We start from the raw sequence: 20363 nt of genomic DNA on the forward strand, positions 1-20363 counted from the left end.
AAGTGATGACTCTAGATAATCCCTTTTTTTCCTACCTTCAGGACTGCCTACTAAGAAAGGAACCCAGTTTTGAATCTAGGGAAATTATCTGCACTTGTAAATCAGCTTCAGAACGACTTCTTATTTTCCAAAGCAGCTGCCCTGAATTCAGAATAGGCAAATTCCTATTGTTTACCATCTGATAAGACTTCTTAAGATGAGGTATTTGTTTATACACATATGTAAAGAATGGGAGTTAGTTTATCAACTTTTCCCTTGGGATTGTTACAGCATGATAATTTATCTTTGTTGAATCAGCTTGGGCCGTTATCAAATATGAAAGAAGACAGAAATTTTACTTTAACTCTTATATCTCAACGTAAAATGGAATATGCAGTATTTATCTGCAAACTCTGTTTAAAATTATATACATATAATTCTGAGCTGCTGCTTGGAGTTTCTCTCCTTGTTTATATTTTTTAAAACTGCAAAGACATTTTTTCATGATTTTCCACCCTGTGAAACCCCCCACCTTCAGTTTCACCCCAGCCTTGTGGTCTTTTTCAGATCATGGTTTATGGAATACCATCAAGTGAGGATGAGAGAAACTTTCCTGAAAGAAAGACCTAGCAGAATGTTAAATATGGAATTATCACCCTGAAATGCTATGCATGATTCTTTACATAAATTCACAGTTGGTAGCACATTGGTAAATGTTGGCAAAAAATGTGCTATAAGAGTTTTAAAATAGGGAAAGATGAGCACATTTTTTACCTATCCTGAAGTGTATGGAATCTCCTCCATGCAATCTAGACTCAGTGTTGTTGGTACTGCCCCTCTCCCACTTGTTCAGTGGACAAATTGCATGGGGGAAATGAGATGAAAGAGATGGAAAGTAATAAAATTAGAACATGAGTTCGACACACTGCAGTTGCTGGCTGTGCTCACGATATGGGCCAGTCCAGATCCTTACATCATCTTTGGCAAACCATCATCTCTTTCTTCAATCTAACTCCTTGGGGCCTTCTGGCTGACGGATGTAAGAATAGAGGCTACAGTGGAGCCGAGAATTTTATATCCGCAGGGTCACTCACACCAGCCTCACCCTGGCAGTGTGTTTTAATTTAAAAAGCTGAATGAAGGTGGTTGTGTCCAAGACTTGATGGCCTCTAGGCAAAGGACCCAAACTCCTCTGGTGGGACAACAGGTGATGGGAGAATCAAGCCCTAGGCTGAGAATGACCTTTTGGATGCAGGAGTAGAGCCAAGTGCTGAGGAAGAGAGAAGAACCTGCAGTGGAAGAGTTAGGGGCTCTGTGTCTGTTAGCATCCTAACCGAGAGAGAAGTCATGCTGATGAAGACAGGACTCTGTAGACAGCTAAACCAGGTGGGATAGAGCAGGCTAACGTGGTTGAGTAGACATGCCCATATTTTTTCCCTAAAAGAGTTTAAAGTGACTTCTCTTTTAATTTTACAGGCCAAGTAAAATGTTGCAGTCTTTGTAACGTTAGCTCTCATCGCTAACTAATATTCTTTAACTTATTAAATACTTGGATGCGTGTGTTGCTGTGTGATGTGTCGCTCAAAAGACTTCGGCAGTCTTAAAGGAACGTGTCGCAGCAAACCGAGAGGAGAAAGCCTCTTCGTGCTGTTCCTTCTAGTGCCACATCTTCCTCCTCCTTTCCCTCATGAGGTTTTGGAAATATTTCTATTTAGAAGAGCTATTTTAGCTTTCACTAGATTAGTCACAAGAATAATGTCTATAAAGAGGAAGGAAAGAAGGGTAAGGAAGGGGTGAAGGGTAAAGGGTTAGACCCCTGGACCATTGGAGGCTTGAGTATCTCCCATGGTTTACCCCTCCTCTGCCTGATGAAGAGACCACCCACCTACCGCTGAAAATTCCTCAGCTTCTATTTTCTCTCTATACTGAAATTTTTTAAAGTTTTGAGGAAAAACAGTGGGGTTGGAGGTTTGCAAATGGCCTGCGGCAGCCCCCTCTGGTGTCCAGGTAGTCTGGCCGGCTCAATGACTCTGCCTCCCTCCCTCTCTTTCTTCCTCTCTGTCCTCCGCATCACCTCTTTAAAGAACCACATTGAATTAAGTGATAGTAAAAGGAAATACTAAGACAAACATGGAAGGAAAAAACATTCGTCATTAGAGATCATGGTGATTGGAAAAGAGGAGGACTTGGGAAGGCACATCACATCCGCTCCAGGGGAAGGCTTCGATTCAGATGAAACACCACGGTCAGGAAGAAAATGATTCCAATTTAGTATCAGGGGTGCAAATTTTGTGAAGCCTTGCAAAGACATAGACAAACAAACCTGAAGCTTGTTTGGAGAAAGGACTATGATTAGATTTTGCTTTATCGTCTTCCATACAAGGAAGCTCGTTAGTAGGCAGACAAGAATATTGTCAAATTTTCACTGGGGTGTACAAGAACAATATCTCCTGATAGCCAGCTCCCAGGGATATGCATAAAATAAGGTGGGAGACTATACCCAATGCACAGGAATAGGAGAAACATCAATGTTTCCAGGTCTCATTCACAAAGAGAAGCAGTCAATGGAGTACGAATACCAGTTGGTGCTTAGGAGGGATTTCATGTTTGCTGGTAACAGAGCTATGGTTTAGGATGGAATTCTGTCTTGTTAGTTCCATGACTGTCAGTGGGGAGAACTGGTCTATCGGTTGTAAAGGTCTCTTCTGCATCATTGTGAGAAGGATGCTCATACCATCTAGGAGAGTGTCAACAATAAGCTAAAGCCTGGTCGCCAGGTATGAGAGCTGCAGGAAAGTGATTCTTCTTCCTTAGATGCTGTGCTGAGTTCTTTCTCTGGCTTCCTGCATTAATATGAAATTAACAACACACTTCTCACATGGAACTTAGCATCTAAAAAAAGCTCACTGTGCTGTAAGCCTTTCATTACAAAATAATAGAAGTCATGAGGTTAAACTTTATTCCTGCAGTTTTCTCGGAAACATCTGTACAATTTTATATGGGGGATGAACATATATTCCATGTGGATCTTTGTCAACTGAAAATGCAATTGAAGAACTGGTGGTTCAATACTTAGGGCCCACTTCCTCACCCCACCCCCAATCACATCTATATGATTTTCTACTTGCAAGCACTCCAGAAATTTTTTCCAAAAATAAGAAATACCCTTGATGTTCACATTCACTGTCATTATTATTATTTGCTGTGTCTCAACAGTGTGACTCATTCCGACTAAAAGCCTTCAGGAGAATAGAGGAGGAAGGCTAAGAAGCAAATTCCATTCAATAAATTAGTATTGAGCACTTACTATGTTTGGCACTATGAGGCCAGAGTCCCCAAAGAGTGTGCAATCCAGTAGACCACGTAAGGCAAATGTGCAAATAGTATAAATCAGAGCAGAATAGGGCAAGTATCTTACCCTAGTTGATAAAAATGTGGTGCAGTGGGTGGATGGCCATTTAAAAAGCCTCAGCAAAAGTTTTGTAGAGAAGATGGTAAAGGGGAAAGATATGTAAGCCAGTGGTCAGCTGGGCTCTCCCTGCCATTAAGGTCTAGGTCAGGCTGGCCTGAATCCCCACTCCAGCCCCCCTGGAAAATCTAGGGCCCTCCTCGCCATGTTCTCATTGTCTCTTCTGCTCCACTCTGCATCTTGTGCCATTCATTTATTCCCTCTGCTGAAACTCTGCCTCTTTTCTTGCTTTCCACTAAAAGCCACTTACACAAAGCCTTTCTGAAATGCAGTCATTACTGTAGGTGTTGGAGAGACAGAGGTTACAACCCAGTAACGTACACATCTTAAAACGGAACATTAGTCATCTCTGTTTTTAAAAAGCCGTGGGGTGCCCCACCTTGTTGCTCACTCATTCTCTCTTCTTCGGGGGGGGGAGGAGCAAAAAAAACCTCCAAATTCTCTTCGTTTTCTTAAACACAGTAAGTCATACTATATTTTAGTTTGCACTCTTCCTTGAAACTGTAGATAGGGACTTACTTTTCCCCATAAAATGACCCATCGATGTATTATTTTCTTAAAGAAAGACATTTTTTGCCTCCTCAAAGATGAATTCTAGCTGATATACTTTTTTCACTTGCAACAGTGACAATTTTGCAAGGCAGCACTGGAAGATAAGGACATACCATAGGGTCCTAAGTTATAAGATCTAGAAGAATTCTTAGAGATTTTACAAATACCTCACTGTCATTTTACAAATAAGAAAACTGAGGATCAGGCCTGCTTAAGGGCATTTCCTGAATGGTGGAAGAGCTCTTCCAGGAGTGGTTTTTTCCCCTGATGGTGGGAACATCAAGATGAAGGTATTAAGGTTGGAAGACAAGGCATTCATCATAGCAGGTGTAGTTAGGGATGCTGTGGGTGGCAAAGGTGCTCACTCTTCACTGAGGTATGCATAGGAAAGGTAGCTTCTTTCTTTCCCTGTAAGTGACCTCATAAGCCACCTATCCCACCTCCTGGCCAGTAGGAACAACCTAGACTTTTCAAACAACAACAGCTCAGTCTCTTCCAGCTTAGTTTCCTCGCATTTTAAACACTGTCAATACAAACTTCAACTCCCTACCAGTGTAAACTGACTCAGACACAACAAGTAAACACTCAGTCTCATGGAAGGCACATCAGGTTCTCGTGGCAGAAAAGAATCATCCTCTGGACTGTTGCTGGACCTTTTTTGGAACACTGTAAAACTGGGCCGCTGCACACAATGGTGACCATGAAGGTGCACCTTTGAGGGTGACATGCGGGCACCTACCCCTAGAGCATGTGACTCTTGGCTGAAATCTTCAGCTATAATGGCCTCTTTGTCTCAAACCTAGGCCATTGGGGCCTTCAAGAAATCCAGATAATATGGAGAATACAAAGGACCTTAGGACCAGGAGATGTTCTCCTGGGGCAGAGTGTCAAAGTGATTGCAGATCTTTAAGAGAACTCCAGCCTTGGGCTCAGTACCCCATCCAGTTTGGAAAGCAGTGGTAGCTTGAAGGTGGTTGTAGAGAGTATGTAACAGATGAATCCAAGGCAGTGCTTCTGGCTCCACTCCAAGTCCTGCCTTAGTCCCAGAGATTCAGTATCTCTTGGGGTAATCTACCAGTACCTAACTTTTTAAAAATTAATTATTTTTATTTTGGGATAATTGTGGATTCAAATGCATTGTAAGAAATGACACAGAGATCCAAACGTACAGTTTACCCAGTTCACTCCAACGGTAACATCTTGCAAAGCAATAGTGTGCTATCACAACCACGATGTTAATATTGATACAATCAAGGCACAGATTATTTCCATGACCACAAGGATCCCTCGTGTTGGTCTTTGATAGCCACACCAGCTTCTCTCCTACCTCCATCCCCTCCTTGGCCTTAGCAACCACTAATCGGGTCTCCATTTCTATAATTTTGTCATTTTGGTATGTTGTATAAATGGAATCATGCAGTATGTAACCTTTTGAGACTGGCTTTTTTTTTTGGTGAGGAAAATTTGCCCTGAGCTAACATCTGTGCCAATCTGCCTCTATTTTGCATGTGTGTCGCTGCCCTAGCATGGCCAACAAACGGTGTAGGTCTTCACCCAGGATCTGAACTTGTGAACCTGGGCTGCCGAAGAGGAGTGTGGAACGCAACCACTACACCACAGGGCTGGCCCTGGAATTGGCTTTTTTAACTCGGCATAATTCTCTGAACATTTATCCAGCTTGTTGCCTATGTAAACTAGTTCATTCTTTCTATTGCTGAGTAGTATTCCATGTATGGATGTACCACAGTTTGTTTAACCATTCACCTGTTGAAGGACATCCAGGTTGTTTCCAGTTTTTGGCTATTGCAAATAAAGTTACTGTAAACAGTCATGGACAGGTTTTTGTGTGAACATAAGTTTTCATTTCTCTGGGATGAATGCGCAAGAGTGCAATATCTGGGTTGTGTGGTAGTTGCATATTTATTTTTTAAAGCAACTGCAAACTCTTTTCCAGAGTGTCTGTACTATTTAGGGTTACATTCTCACCAGCAATGTATGAGTGACCCAATTTCTCCACGTCCTCACCAGCATTTGGTGGTGTCACTATTTTTCATTCTAGTCATTCTAATAGATGTGTAGTGATATCTCATGGTTTTAATTTGCCTTTTGTAATGGCTAATGATGTTGAACATATTTTCATGTGCCAATTGCCATCTGTATATCCTCTGGTGAAATGTCTCTTCGTGCCTTTTGCTTATTTTCTTATTAGATTGTTTGGTTTTTTGCTGTTGAGCTTTTGGAATTTTTTATGTATTCTAGATACCAGTCCTTTGATATGTGGTGTGCAAATATTTTATCGCAGTCTGTAGCTTATCTTTTCATCCTCCTAACAGGGTCTTCCACAGAGCAAAAGTTTTAAATTCTGTTGAAGTCTAATTTATCAATTTTTCTTTTTATAAATCATGCTTTTGGTATCAAGTCTTGCAATTCTTTGCCCAGCCTTAGATTCTAAAGATATTCTCCTATTTTTTTCTGAAAGTATGTAAGTTTATGTTTTATAATTAAGTCTGTGATCCATTTTGAGTTAATTATTATATAAGGCCAAGGTTCAATTTTTTTGTCTATAAATATCCTATTGCTGCATCACTATTTGTTGAAAAATGCTATCTTCCCTCCAATGTCTCACTTTTGCACCGTTGTCAAAAACTAATTGGGCAAGTATGTGGGTCTATTTCTGGGTTTTCTGGTCTATTGATATGGTGGATTACATTGATTGATTTTCAAATATTGAACCAGACTTGCATCCCAGGATTAAACCCTACTTAGTCATGCTGTATAATTCTTTGTATGTATTGCTGAATTCTATTTGGTAATATTTTGTTAAAGATTTTTGCATCAATATTCATGAGGAATATTGGACTGCAGTTTTCTTATTTTATACTGTCTTTATCTAGTTTGGTATGAAGATAATACTAGCTTCATAAAATGAATTGGGAAGTGATCTCTCCTCTTCTTTTTCTGTAAGAGATTGTGTAGAATCGGTATTAATTCTCCCTTGAAACTTGGGTAGAATTTTCCAGTGAAATTATCTGCTCCAGGAGATTTGGGGAAATTTTTAAATTACAAATCCAATTTCCTTATTGGTACTAGGGTTATTCAAATTATCTGTTTAATATGTGGTGAGTTGCAGTAGCTTGTGTTTCTTGAGGACTTTGTCCTTGAATCTGCATTGTCAAATTTATGCGTAAAGTTTTACAGAACTCCCTTATTTTCCCATTGATGTCTTCAGGGTCTGTAGCGATATCTTCTATTTCATTCCTGATAACTGGCCATTTGTGTCTTCTCTCTTTTTTCCTTTGTCAGTCTTACTAGAAGTTTGTCAGTTTTATTGATCTTTTTGAAGAATCAGGTTTCTGTGACGCTGATTTTCTCTATTGTTTTTCTGTTTTCAATTTCATTGATTTCTGTTCTTATCTTCCGTATTTCCTTTCTTCTGCTTGTTTTGGGTTTATTGTGCTCTTCTTTTTCTTGAGGTGATCCTAGATGATTATTGATTTAGGACTTTTCTGCTTTTCTAATGTATACATTTGGTGCTATAAATATCCCTCTCAGCACTACTTTAGCAGCATCCTGCAATTTTGCTGTGTTTTTCATGGGGGGTTTTAATGCTTTTTTTTTGGTGAGGAAGATTAGTCCTGAGCTAACATCTATTGCCAATCTTCCTCTTTTTTTTTTCTCTCCCCAAAGCCCCAGTACATAGTTGTATATCCTAGTTGTAGGTCATTCTAGCTCTGCTATGTAAGATGCTGCCACAACATGGCCTGATGAGCGGTGCTAGGTCTGTGCCCAGGATCCAAACTGGTGAACCCCAGGTCACCAAAGTGGACTGTGTGAACTTAACCACTCAGCCACAGGGCCAGTCCCCAATTTTGCTGTTTCGCTGTTTTAATTTTTATTCAGCTTGATATATTAATTTCTCTAGTTTTTCTCTTTGGCCCCTGAATATTTAGAATTGTGGTATTTAGTTTCCAAGCATATGGAGATTTTTCTATTATATTTCAGTTGTTGATTTCTACTTTGATTCTATTGTGATCAGAGAATGTCCTCTATATTGTTTCAATTCTTTTAAATTTTTGAGGTTTGTTTCATGGGCCAGGATATGGTTTATGTTGGTAGATGTCCAATGGACACTTGAAAAGAATGTGTATTCTGCTGTTGTTGGATGAAGTGTTCTATAAATGCCAATTAGATCTTATTGGTTGATGGTATTATTGAGTTCTTATATATCCTTGCTGATTTTCTGTCACTCGTTATATCAATTTTTGAGAGAAGAGTTTGAAGTCTCCAAATATAATTGTGGATATATCTATTTCTCTTTTCATTTATATCCATTTTTGCTTTACATATTTTCAAGCTCTGCTGTTTACTACCTAGACATTTAGGATCACCTCTTTGTTCTGTAGTCTACACTATCTGATGTTCATAGAGCCACCTCTTCTTTCTTTCAATTAATGTTTCCATGATATATCTTTTCCACTCATTTTATTTTCGGCTTGCCTGTAGTTATATTTGAAGTGAGTTTCTTGTAGACAGCATGCAGTCAGGTCATTTTTTTAATCCTGTCTTCCAGTCTCTATTTAAACCATTTACATTGATGTAATTATTGATATGTTCAGACTTAAGCGTGATCATTTTTATTGTTTTTTATCTGTCCTCTTTATTTCCTATTTTCTGCTTTATTTCCTGTTTTCTTTTTTCTGACTTCCTGTTGGTTACTTAACATTCATTTAGAATTCCATTTTGATTTATTTATAGTGTATTTTGAGTATATCTCTCTGTATAGCTTTTTTAGTGGTTATTCTAGGTATTACGCTATATTTATATAATGTCTATTGGTGTCATCATTTCACCAGTTCAAGTATAGAAATCTTACCTCCCATTACTCTCCCCTTTTAAAAATATAATTGTCTTATTTCCTCTATACTATTTAAACTGTATCAGACAATGTTATAATTCTTGCTCCTCCAATCAAGGATAATTTAGAAAACTCAAGAGAGGAGAAGGAAAGTCTATTATATTTAACTATATTTTTGCCTGCTGGGCCTTTCCTTCCTTCCTGATGTTTAGAGAAGGTCCTTTAGGCATTCTTTTAGCCTCAGTCTGCTGGTGATGAATTCTCCTAGTGCTCCTCCACTTGAGAATATCTTGATTTCGTCTTCATGCCTGAAGGCTATTTCTCCTGGATATAGGATTCTGGGTTATAATTTTTTTCTTTCAGCATTGTAAAAAATGTTGTGCTACATGATTTCTGATGAGAAATCCACTGTCATTCGAATCACTTTTCCCCTATAGATAAGGTGTTGTTTTTCTTTTGCATTTTCACGATTTTTTTCTTTGTCTTTAGTTTTCAAAAGTTTGACTATCATGTGCCTTGGGGTATATTTCCTTTGGTTTATCCTGTTTGGTGTTTGCTTAGCTTCTTGAATTTATAGATTTATGTCTTTTGTCAAGTTTGGGAAGTTTTTAGCCATTATTTCTTTAAGTACTTTTTTCAGTCCTTTCCTGGTTATTGTCTAAAAGTTTTCTGTCTTTCTGGACTGCTTTTTTTCTGGTCTTTTGGCTAGGAGGAGCAGATTTTTGTTGGGGTTTTTTGTCTTCACCCATTGGTGTTTCTGGGTTGCCAGCTTCTTCCACTCTGAGTCTGCAATATATGAAACAAAAGAAAACCCAGGGAACTCATCACTGTGTCATCTCTCCAGTCTCAAGATCTCAGCTGGCCTGCTTTGTTCACTTCAACTTTCGGTCTTACAATTGTTTTATATATAACATCCAGGATTTTTCAGTTGTACTTAGCAGGAAGAACAGGGAAAATTACATCTACTCCATCTTCCCAGAAGTAGAAATCCTCTGAACTTCTGACTATTTATTTCCATGACCTCCTCAACTCTAATGACTTTACTTTCACTCCATGTCAGCCATCCACCACTAAGGCCCACCCAGAACTGCATCATCTTGAACTCTTAAATTCAAACACCACTCAATTCTTGACTTCATCTTTCTGCTTCTAATTCTCTGTTTCACACTCAACACAGCTGTTTTTCTGCCTCATAAAGGTATCTACTCTCTTCACTTTGCTGCTTTATTTTAATCTATGATCCTGTGCCTATACTCAATTCCAACCCTATCTAAGTAGACCCCATGGTCCATCACTTCAATCACACTCCTGCCACAATCTTCAACTTCCTTCCCATTGTCCTTCATTTTCATCCATTGGCAAAATCCTGTAACAACTTAATTCTCTGCCTTCTTCTACATTTAGTCAGCTAAGTATGAAAGAGAACTGCACAGTGGCTGGAACTGATGCACCAAAATTCCATGGACTACAATTCCCAATTGCCACCATGCTGCTGGCCATTCCTACCATGTTTATGGTCAGTGCTCTGTCTCTCTCTCCCACTCCTCACAGCAGTTACTGAAGCAACCTCTTCCAATACCCTTTCATAACATCTCCCCACCTACCTCATTCTCACCTGCTACTTCCCAGAGAAAACAGAAGCCATCAGGTAGAATTGGCTCTACACCTATAACCTTGCGCTCGTCTTCACTCATTCTTATACTTCCCTCCTATGATGAAGGATGAAGTCCCTCCTTCTGAAGCCAGTACCTGCATCTGAGCTATGTAGCCCACTATGGTCTGCACACTCAGTAACCCTTCTCATCAATTATCACCTCTCTTCTAGTTCTTCTTCAACATCATCCTTCCTAAAAATCCTGTTTTTCACCTTAAAAAGAAAATCCCTCTTGCTTCCCTTCTCGTTACCTCTCTACCTTTCTTCCCCACTTCATAGGCAGGATTCTTAAATGTGCTTTCTATACTTCCTGACATCCCATTCCCCCCTCAACCAACTGCAGTCTCATTTATGCCCTCACAACGTTTAAACATTTCTTGCCAAGATCTTCAAAGGCATTTATCACTGAAGTCAGTGGACACGTTTCCACCTAAACTTACTTGATGTCTTTCTAGTATTTGCACAATTGAACATTATCTTTTTGAAAAAACAAAAAACAAAAAACCCTTCTCTTGGCCTGTTCTGTTCTCCCTTACTCACTCTGGCCACTCTGGTCTCTATAGTTTCCCCTCTCTCTGCCAGTGTCCTCTATTGTAGGCCCACATCTCTTCTCTTTACATGCTAAGCCTAGACACTCATCCACCTCTTGACTCCTCACTCTCCTGATTCCTTATATCTAATACATTACCACATTTTTCATTCCACTTCCATTGTGGATTAGTTAGCTTGGGCTGCCGTAACAAAATACCACAGACTGTGTGGCCTAAACACAGAAATTTATTTTCTCACAGTTCTAAAGGCCAGAAGTCCAAAATCAAGGTGTCAGCATGGTCGGTTTCTGGTGAGGACTCTTGTCCAGGCTTGTCGAGGACTGCCTTCTTACTGTGTCCACACATGGTGGAGAGAGAGTGCAAACTCTCTGGTGTCTCTTCTTATAAGGGCACTAATCCCATCAAGAGGACCCCACCCTCATGACCTCATGGAAACCTAATTATCTCCCCAAAGCCCCATCTCTAAATACTATCACATTGGGCCTTAGAGCTTCAATGTATGAGTTGGTGGAGAGGGGTACACCATTCAGTCGATAGCACATTGCTCTGAAATTCTTCTGCCTTTTCCATCTCTACTGCCATTTTTTCTTCCTTGGGTTATTTCAATAGTTTCCCAGCTGAACTCTTTGCCTATGTTATCCCCCTCAAAGCCATTTCCCCATACTGTAGCTAGACTGATATATTTGAGGCAGAAATCAGGCCTCCTCACTCCCTTGCAAAACATACTGCAGTAGTTTCTGATAGGCTTTCTGTTAAGTCCACACACCTTAATATAGCATGGGAATCCCTTCATGTTTGTGCTCCTGCTTGTCTCTCCGGCCTGGTCTCTCTTTCTTCCTCCTTGCACTCAGTGATGTCTCCATAATACAGTCTGTAGGGTTTGCTGAGCATACTATGCTTATTAAATTTTCCTCATTCTCAGGACTCAACTTGGACATCACCTTGTCCAACAAGCCCTCCATGACCTTTACACTGGATTAGGTGTGTTTCCCAAACATCTCCACAGCTCACTGTCTGTCCTTCTATCATAGCACTCAGCCCACATTGTTATAGTTGTTTTTTACTTGTCTGTCTCCCCCAGAGGGGGAGGGCAGCAGCTGGTCCCAACTCTTCACTCTATTTCAAGTCTATGGTGCACTTCTGAGCACAAGTAGATATTTCATGTTTGTTTATTAGGTGATGGCAATTTGGTGCAACTTCTTTTATTGATGAGAAAACTAACAAAGAGAATGTATGCTATCACTCAGACGAAGCCAAGCCAGCAAGAAGCCCAGAAACCATAGAAGGTCACCATCAATGAGTCAGCTCTCAGTTTCCAGGCACAGCACTGACACTCCTGAAAAGAGTGACCTTAATAAAATTAATTCACTTCCTGAGCCTAATCAATGACAATGTATATTCCTAAAGTACAGCTTATTATGAAAATCTGTTGAATACAGAAAGAGCTAAAATAAGAGCAAAGAGAAAGGGTTTGGCCAGCACTGAGATCAGAAAAAAATTATTTCACTTCTTTGGGCCATCATCTATAAAATAAAGGGGTGATCTAAATCACCTCCTAAGTTTCCTTCTGATGTTAAGGTTTTATAATTCCATGTAAGGAGACCATACATGGTCTGGTTGGAATTTTTCAGAAATCACGAACTTGGGATATTTCTTACTCTACCAGAAAAGAATTTGGGGATAGCTTGGATTTATAAAGAGCCTAGGCAATCAGGGTTTCTCTTCACTGTGCATTCATTTCTTTATTAACTCAACATTTATTGAACAGCTAATGTGTACCAAGCATACAATGCTTTTCAGTTTAGACGTTTCGTAAGTGCTGATAAACAATATATAAAAAGGACAAAATTCTCTGTGAGGACAATTTGACTTCTAATTTTCCAAAGTTCAGACAGAAACACAGTGACTTCATAGGGGAAAACTATATAGAAGGCACTAAGAACTGCTCTGTTCAGTTGCATTGAGAAATGGTTATGTAACGATTACATTGAACAAGCATGACTCATGGGATGTAATCAATCATAAAGCAACACTTCAAATTGATTCCACACAGTTAACACTTTCTCTGCTCTTGGATGAAATTTATAGCAAATTTTTATTCTTCTGGTCACTTCCAGGTAACATATCCTTTGGTCAGTAATTAACGTGCCTGGATTCATGTCTGAGGAAAAACATCAACAATTGGGCTTCTCCTCTCCCCAGCTCAGCCTCCTACAAAAGGCTGCAGTTGGGTTGAGAGCACAGCCTGTAGGCTCTCTCTTTTCCCCACCCCTGCCCCTTTCAGCTTTCTGAAGGTGATTTCACATTTTTCTCAGGCTCAACTATTGGGAGGAAGATGAAGAAAGGGCAGCAGGGAAGCTTTTACTTGTCCGGTGGTCTTGTGAAGATTTGTATCAGAGTTCTCTGGCCTTGACAGGTATTCGAAGTTGCCCCCCTTGTTGGTGTTACATGAGTTCTTCAGAGATGCACCAGGGTAGTGCTTCTCACCTGCATTTCCCTGTAGACAGCTGGATACATCTTAATATGGCAGATCACTAATTCTTTCCTCAGACCTCAGGAATCTGGCACCAACTCCAGGTTTTTTGTTCAACTGGTCACCTATCCAGATGACCCTCTTAGAAAGGATGCAAGATAACCCCATGCCTGCTTTCTCTTGTGGGTGGCTCACATTTGATCCAAGGGAACCACTCACGCTTTCTTTTCCCCTAAGCACTTAGAAAGACGAGGGGAGAAAACACCCAGAACACAGACTACTGTGTACAAGACAACACTCTCCTCGCATCTCTAGTTCTCATTTCTTAATGTATTTAAAAAGATTATTTTTATTGAAGTAATAGTGATTTATAACATCATATAAATTTCAAGTGGACATCATTATATTTCAGCTTCTGTGTTCACCACCCAAAGTCTAATTACCTTCTGTCATATGCCCTTTTACCCCTTTCGCCCTCCCCCCACCCCCATTCCTCTCTAGTAACCACCAATATATTCTCTGTATCTCTGTGTTTGTTAGTCATTGTGGTTTTTATCTTCCACAGATGAATGAAATCATACAGTATTTGTCTTTCTCCATCTGACATATTTTGCTTAGCATAATGCCCACAGGGTCCAACCATGTTGTTGCAAATGGCAAGATTTCATCTTTTTATGGTTGAGTAGTATTCCATTGTATATATAGTATAGTTTTCACTTATGTAAGAAGTTAAAAGGCCATGTAATCAGATTTTGACAAGCTCCTTTGCAAATTTTGCAGAACGAGGGTCTCAGACATCACTTTAAAATGTGATATCAATGTCTTAGTGCTTTAGCTGAAACTTTCATTCTGTTGTAGTTATACCTGCCTTGTGACGTTAGAATGACCAATTTCAAACCACATCTTTGGTCCATGACCTATTCTCATCATCTACCGGAAAGTTAATATCAAGTCTTTGAGTAGTTTAAAGTACTTATTTCCATAATTTTGAGGTTGGGCATTGTATTGGTTGTATTAGTTTCCTATGGCTGCCAAGACAAAATACCATAAACTGGGTGGTTTAAATAACAAAAATTTATATCTCACAGTTCTGCAGGCTAGAAGTCTGAAATCAAAGTGTCAGCAGGACCACATCCCTCCAAAGGCTCTGAGATAGCGTCTGTTCTAAGCTTCTCTCCTGGCTTATGGTGGTTACTGGCCATCTCTGGCTTGTAGCTGCATCACTCCAATTTCTGCCTCTGTCTTCACATGATGACCTCCCTGTATATGTCTGTGTCTGCATGGTCTGCTTATAGGGACATCAGTCATTGGGTTAGGGCTCCCCCCCAAGCCAGTATGGCATCATCTTGACTTGATTACACCTGCAAAAACCCTATTTCCAAATAAGGTCATATTCACATACAGATATGGATTTTGGGGGGGACACTAAACAATCCAGTACAGATACTGTAATATTTTCTGTAGAAAGGTTCAAGATCAGTGCAAATATGATGGTGCATATTTTTTTTTCCCCAAGTAATATTTTAAAAGGTAGAGGGATTACATTCAACTTTGGAAAGGCCTATGGAATGAGAAGCTCTGGGTTTCACTGGAGTGACTGCATAGCAGTAGTCATATTCATAGAGAAATATGACAAAGGAGGCATACAGACAGACAGCTTAATAAGCACGGGTATGTATCCTATGAGAGAATCAAAGCAAGCTAATAATAGCTACCCTAGAGATGAGCGAGCGGATGCTTTTTCCACAGCTGAATCCTCAGGGGGATCATGTAGTATTTGTTGATTTTGCCATGTGACTTGTGAAAACAAAAGTGATACAAAGAAGACAAATGACATTGTAATTTTGAGTGGTTTGACTATAACTACACACACTAAAGTTATAATAGCGTAGTATGATGTGTTGTTCCATATCATTATCCATTTTTAAGCTTCTGCAACATTTTAGAAATTTTTCCTGGGAGCATTTTTCTCCCTATACTGGTTTCCCGTTTTCCAAAAGTTAGAATGGTTGGTTGGAACCTTGTTCAGATAATGACCTAACAGCAGGCATAAAGCTGAAAGCAACTAAAGGAGAACTTTCATGATATCCATGAAAATTGTTTTTTATATACCAACTTCAAATAGAGTTTTTTCATGATTTCTCCATTAAAGTCTATCCTGAGAAAATTTGGACCTTTACAAAGGTGCAATGAAAGTGAGCAATGAATAGTTAATGATAATATAAGTTCTGTTTCCTATCCATTTCCTCTTTCTAGCCTTGAGTAACTTCTTCCTGGGAGCTTTGATTTTGCTAAGCCATGAGTGCCTTTTGGAAAATCATATATCTATATGTATATATATTCATCCCTGCTAATTCAATAAGATTGTCATGCAACTTTAGAAAGTTGAAGTGACCTCATCAAATAGCATGTGTTTCTTATTCAAAATGATTTTAGACATTTTTTATTACCTCTATTCTTTTACCTCTATTTTACATGTAACATCTTTTCTGAATGTGGCAAACCCCACCATGTGCACACCTTTGAATGTGCAAATTGAGTCAATGGATACTTATCCATTCTTTCTGTGCAAATGATTTATGCCAAATTTAAATCTTCCTTTCGATAATTGTTTTCTTTGTGTCTTGCTGTGTTACCGTGTCTTTATTGCAATTTGTATTGTATTTTCTTTTGTAAGACATTTGGATTCTTGTGGAAGTGCTAGGTATGTAAATAATGAAAACAACACCCACACCATTACCTAGCTACTGTGGGTGCTGCCACACTACTTTCTTTCTTCTTTTCCTTCTTCTGCTCCAGTTTTTTTTTTTTACATCACCATAAGAATAAATCTTAAGAATAGAAATGATACAACAGTCTTAAAGATATAGTCGGTACTCCATTATTAATTAATGGAGAGTAAATGTTTATTTAAAAATTGGCCTCCATAACTGACAGCCAACCTGATTATTGCTTTGAACTGCATGCCATTTTGGGCTGACTTAAAACACAGTAGCAGGTGTGATACACTTTGTATAATGTTCCACCATAAATTGAGCGTGGTGGGAGTCAGTCAAAGTGAAGTGGTTGTATGGTACTAGAGAAATCATTGAGCTTCTATATGGATTGGCCTGTTTTTATAAAACAAGTCAGACAACAAAGATTTTTCTTTATCTTGGAAAAACAGCCAAAAGTACACGTTATGTAAAGCTACTGAGCCTGTTAGTACTCAATAGTCTTCTAGGACTTTTAGAATACCTTTTACCTAAAGGGCTGCAAGAGCAGTGTTTGGAATTTCAGGATCCACACAGAAGCAGGCCCATGGAGTCCTGAAATCATAGATGTTAAGAGAGAGAAGGGCCTGAGGCCTGCTTCTCTTGATCTCTACTGGCCTCCTCCTCTTTTGTAGGAGACATTTGGGTGCAGGGCAGGCTGGGACCATATCAGCACAGCCAAGGGAAGGGGGAAGAAGCCAAGATCTAGTTGGACAGAGGAGACAGAGCGTGTCTTCAGAAGCTGGCCCATCCCCAGGAGGCAGCTCGGCAGGCCAGTACGTGGTGGTCAAAGGGCCTGACGAGCTCAGATTGGGCCAGGCTATTTGGATATCTGAGTGAGTCCTCTCTGCCAGCAGAACACAGTTCTGGAAGAAGTCCTGGTGACAAAAGTCTGAATCAGGCACGGTTCCAGGTGATCTGGTCCAGTCACAGCAGGCCTCCAGCCAGAAGCTGAGAAAGGAGTAGACAATCACATCCTGCTTCCCAAGAGAAGGGGCAGAGCAAGAGATTGGCAGAGCATCAGGACCGGAGCTGAGGAAGCTGGGGTCCAGGGCAAGGATCCAACCCCTGTAGTGAACTGAAATGCTTCGCAGAGAAACTGAGGCCGACTGGAGTCCCAAGGCTTTGGCCGAAGTGGTAAGGGAACACTGAGACTCAGAGTTGACAAGAGGAACCCGATTTCCAGGTCTCTAGGCAACGAAACCAGTTTCATCTATTAATAGGTCTAAGGCTGATGACACCCATCAGGATTGGCTCAGACTGATTGCAGGCGACTAAGAGCTTCTGAAACTTCAATGTGCATAGGAATTACCCAGGGATCCTGTTAAAATGCAGATTCTAATTGGGCAGGTGTGAGTTGGGGCCGAGATTCTGAATTTCTAACAAGATTCCAAGTGATGCTGCTGGTTTCCTAGAGTTGCGGAACTCAGAGGATCCAAACTTGCTGCCGTTCCCTTTCCCTCTCCACCCATTTCACCTGCCCCATCAACATGTCCCTCCTCCACAGCCCTCCTTACACGCATGTTTGACCATCTTTTCCTTTCCTTTTCTTTTTCACATCCTTCCAACCCCTTTGTCCTGCTGCATTTCTTCTGTCACGACTATCAACAGAAAAAGAACTCTTGTTCAGATAATAGATGGGACAAGACGGCAAAATCCAGAAACATTTTTGCCATTGTCAGCACACAACTAAATGCATTTATGTCTGACAGATACAATTAGCCCAGATTAATGTCTTTTTCAGTTACTGTCTCATAAAGAGGGTAAAGAACATGTGACCTCTTACCTTTCCCTCCTGATAGACTCCAACAGTTAAGAAATATCTGTGTGCTCGTTTCAGCAGCACGTATATTAAAATTGGAAAAATACAGAGATTAGTATGACCCCTGTGCAAAGATGACATGCAAATTCTTGAAGCATTCCATATTTTAAAGAGATATTGAAATAGACATGAATTAATGGAGAAATATACTGTGTTTATGAAAGAGAGGAAACAGTATAGTAAAATTTTTAATTCTACTCAAATTAATCTATAAAAATAATGCAAATTTAATAAAAATCCCAAGAGAGTTTTAGTAAAACCTAGTTCTAAAATTTGAATAAAAGAGAAAATGGCCAAGAATAGCTAAGAAAATTTGGGAGATAAAGAAAAGAGTGTGGAGGGGCTGACCTCGTGGCCGAGTGGTTAAGTTCGCGCGCTTCGCTGCAGGTGGCCCAGTGTTTCGTTGGTTCGAATCCTGGGCGCAGACATGGCACTGCTCATCAAGCCACGCTGGGGCGTCGTCCCATATGCCACAACTAGAAAGACCCACAACGAAGAATATACAACAATGTACCGGGGGGCTTTGGGGAGAAAAAGGAAAAAATAAAATCTTAATAAAAAAAAAAAAGAAAAGAGTGTGGAAAAAAGAAAAATAATAGAGTGTGGGAGTTTTCACTCTACAAGAGCTCATGACTTAATTTGTAGTCAGAGTTATTAAAATGGTGTAACAATAGATAGCTCTGTTTAATATGATCATAAGTGATTTCAATTTTCTTATTTGTGATGTTTTGATTTTCTACACCAAATATGTAATGAAAATAATTTTGTAATGAAAAATGTTGTAATGAAAAATAAAACTAAAAAATAAATGCTAGGGAAAAAAAGGGAAATATCTACAAAAGATTAAAAAAATCAGAATGGTGTCACATGTTTATTTTATGTCCCCATTCCCTGAAGATATATCTGTATATAGTATCCACTGAATGCGTTTCCACTTCCAGCACAAAGGGGTCACTAGCTCCTGGCTTACACTAAAAACTAATTGTATATTGTGGGACTAGTGACTTAAGCTCTCTCAGACAGTTTTCCAGTCTGCAAAATGGTGATATTAATAGCTTCCCAGTTCACCTCGGAGGATTTGTTGTTGGAATTGTACGAGATAATATAGGAAACTGCTTAAGAAAATATCAAACACCATACAAATGCAAACTGCTGTTACTAGTATTTGAAACTGAGCAGTTGTAGATTTTAGAATTTTGTACTATCCCGTGTTGGTGTGACTAAACTATTTGAAGCCATTTGCACTCAACAGGTGAAGGGAATGGGGAAAGCATACTTTAAATCACAACCTCTCCTGCCACGTCTCCTCTCCTTTCACAACTGTTTTTCATTCATTCAATGACCATATTTATGGAGTGCCAATATGCTTGAGGGGTTGGAGTTATGATGATGAAACAGACACTGTCCTTGCCTGTGTGGAGTTTACAGATTAGCAGAGTATTCGTGGACAAGAAAATAGGCAATTTCAAATTAGGGTAACAAATGCTGTGATGGGGTAAGTCCAGGGTGCCACAGAGCTCTTGTGGGGTCACCACCTAGCCTTAGATGGTCATAGAAGGGTTCTTCAACCATGTAATAGTTAAGATGATGAAAAGAGTGAAGGAGAACAGTGGAGAGTGCTTGAAGATAGGGCAAGAGGTAGAAGAAGCATGTTCCAGGCAGAGGGAAGAAAACTTATACTGTCCCAGGGGCAAGCAAAAGCAATGGAACTACTTCGGAGTTTAAAAAAACAAACCCTAGATCACTTTGAAAATCTACTTCATAATGTTGCCTAGGCCAGGCTCAGCATGGACTCAGCATGATGCATATTATAACAAGTTTTAGGATGACCCCTTCCCCTACCTCCAGCCTCCTGACCACTCCCCAGCCAGCTTTTCCTCCTCATTGCCTGGCCTTTCCTTTTGAAAAGATAGCACTCTGAAGAAGTGAAAAGAGGCTTTTCTCTTTTGAAGCAGCAGCATTATTAACAGAGAGGGAAAGTCTCCCATGAGCTATGGTGAAATCCTGCAGATTGGTTTATGAATCAATGTAGCTTAGGCTAAAGCAACCTAATTTCCTGAAAACCACTCCATGGCTTTAGGCTTCCAGAGGAGCATAAAACTTGTGTGATATTTACTCTTAGTTAAAATTAAAGGGAAATGGAAAAAAAAATCTGAAGAAGAATTCTTCTGGGAGGTCACATCATTAGAGAGAAAAAAATTGAAGGCTAAAAAGCAATGTGGGCGGAATGTATATATTGCATCAAAGAAGGTCTG

At 39.8% G+C, this 20363-nt stretch overlaps 1 non-coding gene across 1 annotated transcript; it reads left to right on the forward strand.

Annotated features, from left to right (window-relative positions):
- Positions 1-18113: 18113 nt before the first annotated feature.
- LOC124227483 (U6 spliceosomal RNA) lies at positions 18114-18217 on the forward strand. Its single transcript, XR_006885493.1, has one exon. It is a non-coding gene; the product is annotated as a U6 spliceosomal RNA (small nuclear RNA).
- Positions 18218-20363: the final 2146 nt, after the last annotated feature.

Source organism: Equus quagga, chromosome 15 (assembly GCF_021613505.1).
Source record: "Equus quagga isolate Etosha38 chromosome 15, UCLA_HA_Equagga_1.0, whole genome shotgun sequence".
NCBI lineage: Eukaryota > Metazoa > Chordata > Mammalia > Perissodactyla > Equidae > Equus > Equus quagga.